This window comes from Dermochelys coriacea, chromosome 7 (genome assembly GCF_009764565.3).
Source record: "Dermochelys coriacea isolate rDerCor1 chromosome 7, rDerCor1.pri.v4, whole genome shotgun sequence".
NCBI lineage: Eukaryota > Metazoa > Chordata > Testudines > Dermochelyidae > Dermochelys > Dermochelys coriacea.
The window spans coordinates 38,126,117-38,138,757 of NC_050074.1; the positions used below are offsets into that span (position 1 = coordinate 38,126,117).

The window sequence follows — 12,641 nt, forward strand, 5'->3', positions numbered from 1 at the left end:
TAGATCTGGTGTGTCAAAGGAAGCACTGAATGAACAGCCAAACAAGTGCTGAGTCAAGAGAAGTGCATAGCTGTAATGCACTGATGGTCCCAACAGACGACACCAGTGTGCTGAGAACAAACTGCCAAAAAGAGAGAACAGGGATCAAAGCATCAGAAAAAGGACACAGCCACCAAGATCAGGGATGCCGGTGTACCAGAGCGAGCACTGAAGAGATGAGACAAACAGATGCGTAAGCCCCCACGCATGAGCCAAAAGCCCCAATAATTTAATATTTGTATGGGACCTGACTGGAAAGTAAGAGATGGAAAATGACACTCAACGAGCTTTCCTAGAATCTGGAAGGCAGAAAATTGAAGAAGCACTGTCTCCTGCAGGGAACTGACTGGAAGGGAATGTACACCCTTAAGTGCGAGAGTAATTCTGGCACACTCAAGCTAAGAAGCAAGTAATCCTTCACAGAAGGTATCTGTAGAGAACACAGAATATATTTTTCTTCCTAATAAAATAGTTAATATGACTTATCTGGGCCAAGTGGTGTTCTGTAGAAATGTACTTTAAGAATTAAGATGGTGTACCAGAGCGAGCACTGAAGAGATGAGACAAACAGATGCGTAAGCCCCCACGCATGAGCCAAAAGCCCCAATCTTACTACTCTGCCTTCAAGGCTTAAAAAAACCCCTTAAGTGCGAGAGTAATTCTGGCACACTCAAGCTAAGAAGCAAGTAATCCTTCACAGAAGGTATCTGTAGAGAACACAGAATATATTTTTCTTCCTAATAAAATAGTTAATATGACTTATCTGGGCCAAGTGGTGTTCTGTAGAAATGTACTTTAAGAATTAAGATGCTCTATATAATGTTCTACTAAAACTTTAAAAACTAAATGACTAACAGAAATATCCAGACAATTCCTTCACAATAGAGGGCTTGACAAAGTTGAAACACACACAAAGCATCCTGTTTATAACTAGTCTGCTTGCAATATGTAGTGGTTTTTAAAATAATATTTAAACACAGATCCAAGTATTTCTTCACTACCTCATAGAGCTACTATTTAAAGCCTTGGAGTTTTCATAAAAAATGTTTCACAGAAAAAGACATCTGTAATTTATAAAGTGTAATGTGTTACTTTTGCAGATGTCAATAGAATCATGTTCTGCAGAGTCATCGTGAATAATGGTCGTAAAACTCTTTTCAATTTTAACTTTTCTTCATATGTACTATAGTAACTGATTCCATAAGATGTATTTCTCTTAGCACATGATAATCTTCTGAAGAACAGTTAACAGCTCTGTGATCTACTTTTTAAGATATGAAGGAGAATAAATGTATAGCAATAGTCACAGGAACAACAGCACCACCAATGAATTCATAAACGTTTAGAACCACTAAGTCCATGTGCTGTGTAGAGCTCGTGTTGTATAATGAAAGTGGTATATAGAATCACTAGGCCAGACAATCCCCTTTGCTTGTGTGTGTGGAGGTGACTTAAATACTCAGATCTTGACTATGAGGCTGGTTAGAAAGAGGGAATAAATGTCACTTCCATGATGTTCTTGCTACTTCTTCTTCCCACTCTGCAGAAGTACCTCTGTAGGTGCATTGTGGGTTGGAGTTCCATATGTGGAGAAGGCATGAGCAAGGCCCTCTATAGCATTATCCCTCTCACAGTCAGAAATGTTGTATTTGCTCTCCTTGTTCTTGAGAACACCTTATGAAGTGGGAATGGTGGTAGTAGGCAGTTGGCGCCTCTGCCACGGTGAGCATCAGGAGCTGCAAAGGGATTCACAGCTGCTGAAGGGAAGTCACCTTGGGGCTGCTGTTGCTGAAGGATGTTTGTCCATTAAAGAATCTACTTTCAGCGAGGGAGCAGCAAGAGCTGGCAACAAGAGAATCATGTGAAGAACCAGGCCACGTTGGGCCATGGAAAAAAGGAGCGGTGGAGATAAAGAAGCGGTGGGAGGCAGGAGTGTGGACACTGCATTTGGGGGTGGGGTGAAGTGTGGCATGGGAGAAGGAGATTGTGGGAATCCTGAGGTGGATATGGGAGGAAAGAAAGCAGAGATGGAGCTAGGCTTTGGAAGGGGCTGTATGCAAGAGGTGGCCTAGGGTGCATGAAGGAGTAATTGTTTATGGAATAGGGAAGGAGAAAAGAATGATGGAGTTTGTGTAATGTGGGAGAAGGGGTAGAATTGACTAAAAGAGAAGGGTGGGAGGAGAAATGAGGTTCAGTGGGGATAAGGGGAAATCAATTGGACTAGGGCGCAGTGGCAGAGTGAGATCTGAAAATTGACGGACTATGGAGAAAGGAAGTTGTTTTGAATTGCCTGTTTGTGAGAGAAATTAGTGCAAATGTTCTTGGGGAGTAAGCAGAACTGGGTTTGTATGGAAGGGGACTATTTGATTGTGGGAGGTACTGATTATGAATGTGGGAGTTATTTTAACTGTGAAGATGAGATTTTAAGTATAAGAAGAATCATTGATTTTAGGGTAAACTAATAGTTTGAGGATAGTAATTTAGGCTGAGTAGGAGGTAAGGAGAATTGCTTGTGCGATAGGGTGGAGGCAGCCTGATTTTGAAAAGAATGGAGGCATTGATAGAATTTTTGGTTGTTTGTATGTATGTGGCTGTTTCTAGAGGCCGTTACAGTAGTAGCCTCAGGAAGGATTGGAAATCTAAGTATGACTGGGAGATCTGTAGAGGTAGTGATTCAGGAGAGAGATGGCCTCACTACTAAGAGAGTTAGTTACTGCTAGGAAAAAGTTTAGTCATTCCCTGGTCAGTCTACTGGCAGAAATGCTCACAGAAACAGTAAATGCTAAAGAATAGCCCTAGAAAGTGAATTTAAATGGATTTGGAGTGCACAGACCTGACTATCTGCATTGGAATCCTGATTCTAGGAGTTACATTTGTACAATCAGGAACAGAAACCAAGCATCTGATTTCTGTATCCTACCAAAAAAAAAAATAGCCACAGCTGCAATTTAAATTTTAAAAACTCATGCTTGTTCTATAAATGAAAAATCTGTGTAGAAATTACTCAAGATATAAATACAAACGATAAGTGCATTTGAGAAAACCGTAAGCAGTTTGCAGGGAATTGGTGAACCAAGAGGGGAAATTCATCAACAAATTATATACAATGAATTACGTGTCCAGCTCTATTAATCAGTTAGTTTATCATCATCAAAGTGGTCACATATCAAAAGTATGAACTAGTATGTAAAAGAAAGTCAGCCAGTGGAAGTATAATATTTGGAGTTATAATGTTAATAACCTACAGCTATAAAAGGACACATGGACTGAGGTGATAGAACAGTTAACCATGATATATATAGGATGGATTCTCTATCACTGGAAACTTTTAAATCAAGATCAGATGCTTTTTGTTTCTATGCTCTAGTTCAAATAGGAATCAATTGAGAAAAGTCCTACGGCCTATGTTATCAGCCCTTCTGGCTCTATAATCTGTGATGGGATAGGAACTTGCTCACTAGGACCTGAACCAAGATCACTAACCTATTTTACACAGGCCGCCAATTACCCTTCTGCTGGTAATGGCTTTCAGTTATTTTTGACCTATGCTGAATTAGAACTAGAGACATAGAAGTAAAAAGCTCCCAATTTCATTACCAATTCCCTCACCAAGAGATGCAATCCTAATCCTTTTCTGTTTATGATAACTGATGATCTAACTGTTTCTTGAACAATATCTGGCAAACTTCAATGGACTTTTAAAACAAAATTAAATTGCTCTATGTACTGTTCAATATACTTTACTGATTGTGGTACAACTCTGATGCTTAAGGAACTGAACCTTATTTCACCAGAAGCCTGTTGGAAAAGTTGTAATTCGAAATGGCCATTTATAGACCTCAGGATTCACTCTGTTTAACTTCCAGTCCTATAGTGAACATTTAGCTGACACTTGGCTGGGAAACGTGAATCCTCACAGACAGATGTGGTTTCTCAGGTACATCTAGGGGACATATTTACCTTTAAAAGATTAATGTGGCTTCCTGAAAATCCAAAATTTCATATAGCACAGACTAGTGTGCAATATGGAGTCAGAGATTTCTGAATAAGGGAAAGTCTTGATCAACTGGGCAAACAAGTTTTACAGCTAGGTCTGGTTTCTTTTACTGAGCTAAAATATGGTATCAACTGATATCATTCCATGGTAGTTGGATGAAGTGTAAAATATGCTCCTGATTTTTGGCCAGGTCTCAAACAATACAGCAATTGGAATTTTGCTGCTGAAATGCAATTTGACAGAAAACTGTGGGTACAGTTATGCAGCACAGGTGCATACGTTTAGATGCCTAACTACCTAATTTACTGCAAATTACTGCTAGATCATTTTTGATTTGTTAATTGCAGGCCATGTTAAACTTCTGACCACAGGCGCCGGCTTCCTCCTTGCCCCAGGGATGCTCAACCCTTACTCCACCCTTTCTTTCAACCCCCCACCCCCGCCTCTTCCTGCCCAGTTCTACCCGCTCCTCCTGCATGCCCTGGAACAGCTGACTGCAGCAGGCAGGAGGTGCTGGGACGGAGGTGTTGAGTGGTGGGGCCGCCAGTGGATAGAAGGGGGGATGGGGTAGCTGGCTGGCAGTGTGTGCTAAGCACCCACTAATTTTTTTCCCGTGGGTGTTCGAGGGCTGGAGCACCCATAGAGTCAGCACCTATGCTGGTGGCCCTCTCTAATGACTTCCCAATGAGATTTTCTGAATCAGATGGGGTTATGGAAAGAAGAACTGATGTCCCATGTACAGGAGTACCATTCAGTATTTCTTACATTCTATTTTGATATTAAGATTTTTATGCTTTATTTTGTCCAATACTATGTCCTGAGTTTGGAGCAATATCAACTAAGTTAGAAAAATAATTGAGCTTAATCTCAGTGTCCATGGGAGAAAAATATAGCGAGGCTGAAAGCTTTCCAGTACAACAGCAAGTGACTTAGCACTCTACCAATGAAATGCCAATGAAAAGCACTGCATTTTTTAAAAAAAGCCTAAATTGGCTGAACATGTTCTACACTGAATGGTGTTTTCAGTAGCTGCTGCTTAGCTGTTTTTTCCAAGTTACATTTTACAAAGGTACTGTGTACAGCACTGTGTTTTGGCTGTTTGTCTCCTGATGCATTAATTGATATATTGCCCTACTATAGCCAGCATTGCTGAGGGCATTGAATATAGGGAGCATTTGCCACAACTTTCCCAAAAGCTGATGTATAGCCAGTTGGGGGATAAGATAAGTACTTATGATATGATATAATTAGACCCATATCAATAAATCACGTGAAGTAGTTACTGGACACTGAATTTCTAGTTCACTAGCTAATAATGATTTGCAGTGATCGTATTTATTTTACAACATAACATATGTTTATTGTATCTTTATCTAAAAATACAAGAAGAAGTTAATGAAAAAAGAAGCCCATCACTGGTGAATACAGCCTTTTGGAATGTATATTGTGGCAAAGAAACCACATGGGAAACAGAAGGGGAATAATCCAACTATTGCACTGTGGTTGGTTAATGTGTTTGAAATTAGAAAAGTGGTGAACTACCAGGAAACCATTAGTCCAGCCAGCTAACCAAAGAATCTGTTGTATCAGCTTACTCCATTTCTTTGACCACAACTGCATAACAGACACTAGATTAAAAGAAAAGGAGTACTTGTGGCACCTTAGAGACTAACAAGTACTCCTGTTAGTCCCTAAGGTGCCACAAGTACTCCTTTTCTTTTTGCGAATACAGATTAACACGGCTGCTACTCTGAAACCTAGATTAAAAGATTTATTTAATTTTCACACAGTTACACATTGGCCATGCTCTGTTGCATCTTGGGATTTAAATGGTGAACTGGGGCAAACTACACTGTAAAAACAATACCTTAAATATTGTTTATCTTTTAGATAAAATGTAAACAATCCTAAACTTTATTGATGCTGGTATTTACTAAAAGTAGATAATATGTAATTTGTTTAAAAATATTTTAAGTGAACCTAAGAATATCTTGCTGCCTGATTATCCATATTTGAAACTATTTAGACAGATGCAATCCCATGATAACCTTGACAGGAATGAGGGAATAGTGGATTTGGTATTTTATTTAGGGCCATCTTTTTATGGCCAGATTGTGCCCTTAATCTAGAGCATGCTTGGGATGGTGCAGAGCTGTATTTCCCTATGGGCACCATCCCTCCCTCAGGTCCTGAGTACATAAGATTCATTGTTCCTTAAAATTATGCAGCCTGCTTTCCTCCATGGGCTAATAGGACCATGACCTTAGTTTCTTCCCTTTACGTTTGCTTTCACTCCAGGGGCCAACCTGAGCAAGGAATCTCTAGCTTTTTCGTATGAAATCTGTAAAAGATAATGCATTTAGGGTCGATGATCCATCACTGTATTAGTATACTGCATTTTTCCATGTCTGTGCTCCAAAGAGCAAACTCACTAAACTTGTAAGTAAATTTATTGGCACCTGGGAGAACATCTTTAGAAATCTGTTTCAAATTAAAAAGTTATAACACTTGTAAAACAAAAACCTCTATCTAATGTGAGTTATATATAATAACAGCTGGATCTTTATACTGCTTTTCATCAATAGCTCTCAAAACTCTTTACGAAAGAGGTCAGTATCATCTCCATTTTACAACTGGTGAAACTGAAATTTATTTGTTTTTAAGGGCATGTCTACATGGGGAAATTAGTGTGGTGTAAGCTAGAGCATAAATTTAAAGTGCACAAACTATTCCGCACTAACTGCCCATTTAGAAAAGCCTTAAGATTCCTACCTGCTTAAAGCTGCCAAAAATATTCTGAATGAAATCTGAAAGGTTATCAAAGCCTGTGGTTTATAGATCTACAGGTAGGAAGCTGGTTTCTGCAGGGAAGAAGGTCCTGTAGACCGATTATAGGGTAGGTATCAGTAAAACTCCACAAAACCAATTCACTATTAAATACAAATCAGAAGGATGCCTCTATGGGGCCAATGTAAAGGATTCTATCGAATTCAGGGTCTTGAACCACTATTATAAGTGCATCTTGTGTAGCTTTTTCCAGTTTTGGTTTTCCAAGAATGAATTGTTGAGAGATGGCACTCACTAGTACTCTGCAAAGCAAAGCAGTGTCCAAAGTATCAACTCTTGCTGCTGTGCAGCACTGTGTAAAAGCTAGGGAAGCATTTTTTTTTACATTTGTCATTCTATCTATTATAAGTATGAAAAGAAGTTGAACCCTGAAAATTGACATTAATTTGATATTTTATTAGCATGAACTTGTGAGACAGTTAAAGCTAAATGTTGAATTTGTAAAATTTGTTCATATTTCTATAGCATGTCTTTGGTGTAATGGTGATGGCAGCTGAGTATTCAAACTGAGGTGAAAAGAACAAACTAAATGAACAGATCTGATAACGGCACAGAATAATTACTTGGCTTTCCTGCTGATAACCTTGACAACCAATTCTTCTAGCTAAGTGATTCTTTAATTAGCTTCATTAATCTTTAACAGGACTTTGACTTTACAGACACAGTCCTTTGCAGTATGAAAGTAAATCTGCAAAGGCTTCCTTTTGCTCTAGCACATAGCCAGCTACTTTTTAAATACAACAGTCTGTAGAATACTATTCTGGCCCTAGGACATGGGTTGCCACAGGTATTCAGAATGATACCTTTCTGCTGGAAAAGCCAGCTAGAATTCATCAGAAATAGCAGTGGCAGCAAAAAGGAATGACTACAACATAGTAAAGATGTAGTTATTCTTTTTTTTCAAAAAATGTAGGAATGTTCTAAAGAACTTTTAACAGTTAGGCAAAGAATGCTCATAAAGACCCCCTATCTAAGAGAATAGTAGGGATCATAATCAGAGTTTCAAGTAGAGCTGGTAAGAAAACGCCAGTTTGTTGAACTTGAAATATCTTGTGAAAGGGAGTTGGGTGTGGTGAACTTTCCAATGAAAACTTGCCTGTGATTTGATGACTTATCTGGTTCCCTGACAGCCTGCCTGGCAAACTGCTGGGGAGACTGGGCTTCTAGGGCCCATAGCTCCAGGGTAGCCCCATCATGTGGACTGCCTGGGTCCCTGGCTCCAGTTACAGCCCCACCATGCCATGGCTTCCAGGTTCCCTGCCATTGAGCTAGAAGCTGAAAGCCTTGCGAGTCCCATGTCCACAGCTGTGTGACTTGAACTGGCACTCTCAGGACTTCTAGCTTCCCTGCTGTGGAGCAAGGAGATCCTCTGATGGACTTGAATCATACGGTTAAAAGGGACCACAAGGGTCATCTAGTCTAACCCCCTGCCAATATACAGGATTTGTGGCATCTAAACTATCTAAGACAGATGGCTATCCAGCCTCCTTTTGAAAACCTCCAGTGAAGGAGGTTCCACAACCTCCCTAGGCAGTATGTTCCATTGTCCTACCGATCTTACAGTTAGGAAGGTTTTCCTGATATTTAATCTATATCTGCTATGCTGTAGTTTGTATCCCTGGCCTCCTGTCCTACCCTCTGTGGCAGGTAGAGAGAACAACTTTTCTCCCTCTTTTTTATGGCAGCCTTTCAAGTATTTGAAGACTGCTATCATGTCCCCCCTTAATCTCCTCTTTTCTGAACTACACATATCTGGTTTCTTCAGCCTTTGCTCATATGCCTTGCATTTCATCTCTTGATCATCATTGTCATTTGCCTTTGGATCCTTTCTAGTTTCTCTACATCCTTTCTATACATTGCTGACCAAAGTACAGCAATGTATAGAAATGTACCCAGGACATTGCGATACAGTACTCCAGCTGAAGCCTAACCAGCGCTGAGTAGAGCAGTACTATCACCTCCTGTGACTTGTATGCAATGCCTCTGCTAATGCAAACTAAAACTGCATTTGCTTTTTTTTTTTTGGTAACAGCATTGTATTGCTGACTCGTGTTGATGGTGTGATCCACTACTACTCCCAGATCTTCTCAGCAGTGCTGCTGCCAAGCCTGCTATCCCCCATTCTGTATTTCCGCATTTGGTTTATCTTCCTTAACTGTAGCACTTTATATTTGTCTTTTGTTGAATTTCATTTTGTTGTTTATAGCCCAGTTCTCCCAATTTATCAAGATCCCTCTGAATTTCAGCTCTATCCTCCAAAGTACTGGCAACCCCTGCCCAGCTTTGTGTCATCTGCAAATTTGATCAAGATGCTCTCTATTCCTATATCTAGGTCATTAATAAAGATGTTAAACACCAGACCCAGAACAGATCCCTGTAGAAACCCACTGAGACCTCCCTCCAATCTGACATCATTCTATTAATAGTTATTCTTTGTTTACGGTTGTTTAACCAATTATATATCCAATTAATGGTAGTTCTGCCAAGCCCACATTTCTCCAGCTTATTTATCAGAATGTCATGTGGGACTGTGTCAAAAGCCCTGCTGAAGTCCACCACATTCCCTCTATCCATCAAACCAGTTATCTGTCAAAGAAGTCAGAAGGGTCTGTGGCTCCAGGGCAGCCCCACCATGCAGGGGAGCAGGTAACCAGCTAGTCTGAAAGCCCTGAGCCTCTGATACAAGACCAGTCCACATTGTGGGGCTGCCCCCTAGAGGCAGAACCTGGAAGCTACTGACTGAAATTGATACTGCTAATAGTGGCGGTGAACCTCACAAAAATGTCAATTATAGTCTGTAGCTGTTGGTCTTGGGAAGCATAGCTAGTTTCGGAAACACTACGTGTCAGTGTTTCTGCAACTAACATTTTTTTGGATTTCCAGTTTACAAGAAATTTTGAAATATCAACATTTCTTGCAACCTGGAAACTGCACATTTCAACCAGCTCTGGTTTCAAGGCGTCATAACTAGGTTTATTGCACATGCCAACTAGAGAACATTGTTTCAAACTTACTGTAATTTCTGGCCTCAGACTTTTAGATCTAACTTTTTTCTCCAGAGAATATATGCAGAAGACAATGGGCACACATACATCTTTCAAAAATGGATGCTGCAACAGAGCTTGCTCAAGAACAAAAAAAGGGTACATTTTTCATGAATTTTTTTTAATTTGAGAAAATTATGGGTTAAGAAGATTTGTGGAAGTTTTGCCAAACTTCTCCCCACATTTTCATGACCAAATTTTTATATTTTTCAATGGAAAAAAATCAATTTTTCCCAAAATATTACTAGCTGTAATGCTGAGTCACAGATATAGGAATACATGCCAGCTTTTGAAGAGTACCACTCCACTAAGTGTGTCAGGATATGGCAAAGTAGATGAGTGCCGCCCCTTAGTTTCAAGAGCAGTGAAGCTGCAGAGATTAACTGATTAAGGCACTGGAGACAGCTGGAATGGTTTGCTGTCCACTCCTAATTAGTGGTTACATCAGCCTCTTCCAAAGAGAGAGCTTGATCCTGAGACAGGACACAAATTCAGCATTTTTTATTCTGGGGACAGATCTCCGTAACCACAGGGAATAATGCTTCTAATGGAATGTTGTTTGTACAGATGCTGAGGGAGAGGCAGAAGTGACTGCCAAACCCAGAGAATAGCATTTTTGAGCTGATGGAAGAGCGGGTGTTTCACTTACAAAGGGCAGCAAAACAAACAATCCATATTCTCTGTGAGGAGCCCTGAAGAAGGGGATGGGAGTGGGGGTATAGTATGACAGATGCGTTGTAGTCCTGCAAAGCCAGTGGCAGTCAAGGTCAGCACTGCCAGAGAATAACTGGAGATACCACTATTGTTAGCCAGCCAATCCCAAAACATTAATTGATGCCATTCTTGATCCGTGATATGAGGAAGGAATAGGAGCTGCTCCAATGTTAATCTTTTCTACTCAGTAAGTGCTAAGGAATAATAGTTGTATTGGTTTCAGCAAGCAGCACCTTCCAAGCCAGGGGAAAAATCCTCCTGGAGGGTTGGTTAAAAAGGAGTTCCTGTCTGTCTGCATGGAGAGAAGGAGGTGCTGCTGGTGAGAAGTTTGACCTAACCCAGAAACCTAATATATCTAGAAATCTGTATTTTAAACTGTAATTGTTAATAGCCAAAGACATTGAAAACCATTTATAAACATGTCAAAGCAAAACATGAAACCCCCATGAGGAAAAACTCTAAAAGAGGCTAATATCTGAAGATGAGGATCTGTTTTTCGTTTTCAGAATAAGACTTCTTACTCCAAAATGCTAAGTGTCTGTAAATTTGCTTCAGTGTGCTTATGACATATTTCCATCTTTATGAGTTCAGTGTATTTCGAAAATACTTCCATATTATTTATGATCACTCACATCATTGGTACAAAACAAGTATGCTAATAATATTACATGCCCAGTTAGGAGGCTTTAAAATGCAAATAATTAGCTGGTTGTTATGGAAAATGTACCAAACAACAGGAGAACCACATTCAATCCACCTACCTGTATAAGAGACAACTATTTCAGAACAATGAAGAATAGCTTAGCCTTCTTTAGACCTGGATAAAATATCAAAGAAATAACACTTGCATACAGTGAGCATGCACTGGACTAAATCATAAATAGATCTCTTTAGAAAAGGTGCTTTAAAAGTACAGCTAGAACAAAGTTCATGAGACATAACATGGTGTCAGTAGTATGTATCTGATTCTGGTACTATCTATTGCTATCTATTGCTTAAAGATTTTGAGGACTGAAAAGAAGCGGAGCTTTAAATTAGGAAAATCTGAAATGACCATCCACAGCACAAAACAGACCAGCTAAATTACCAGGGGAATATGATTAATGATAACAGCATATAAAATGAGAAGTGATGGGCAATATGAAATTTGGTAATCAGCTTCCAGAGGCCAGAGCTAGTGTTATTTTCATAAGACATTAAATTATTATTATAATTTGAGTTGGTTTCTTTCAGCATAAAAGTCAAGAGGTAATGCACCCAGTACCACGGATATCCTGGTATTGTGAGTCTCTGCTTATGTATGTCCCAAATCATGAACCTTGTATTATACAGAGGGTATCTGCCTAGAACACTTCTCAAACTTTTGTACTGGTGACCCCTTTCACAAAGCAGCAGTGGTGAAAGTAAGCCGGTACGCCCTGGTATGGCATACCGGCAAGAGCCGGTGCACCGTACTGGGGCAGCCCGGCTTCCCCAGGGGGCAATTTAAAGGGCCTGGGGCTCCCAGCTGTGCCTGGAGCCCCAGGTCCTTTAAACTGCCTCCAGAGCCCCGCTGCTGGAGCTCTCGGGTAGCGGCTGCGGGGGCTATTTAAAGGGCCCAAGGCTCCCCTGCTTCTACCGCCCCGGCCCTTTAAATAGCCCCTGGAGCAGCAACAGCGGGGCTCCAAGGGCTATTTAAAGGGCCAGGGCTCCAGCTGTCTCTGCCGTCCCGGTCCTTTAAATAGCTGCTGGAGCCCCGCCGCTTCCGCAGGGCTCCGGTGGCTAATTAAAGGACCGGGGCAGTAGAAGCAGGGGAGCCCTGGGCCCCTTAAATAGATCCCGGAGCCCCAGGCTGCTGCTGTTACCCCGGAGGAGGAGGAGAAGGAGGGGGAGGGGGGAGTACTTACCTTACAGGGTGGGCTGGGGCTGGCTCTGACCCCCTCAGCCCCACCCCTTCCGCCCTAGGCCCCACCCCTTCCAGGGGTCAGAGCTGGCCCCAGCATACCGGTAAGTCACTCAAC

At 40.9% G+C, this 12,641-nt stretch overlaps 1 protein-coding gene across 2 annotated transcripts in view; it reads right to left on the reverse strand.

Annotated features, from left to right (window-relative positions):
* Positions 1 to 12,641, reverse strand: part of SYN2 (synapsin II) — a 393,703-nt gene that overhangs the window by 40,437 nt on the left and 340,625 nt on the right. The gene's annotated exons all lie outside the window — the stretch shown is intronic.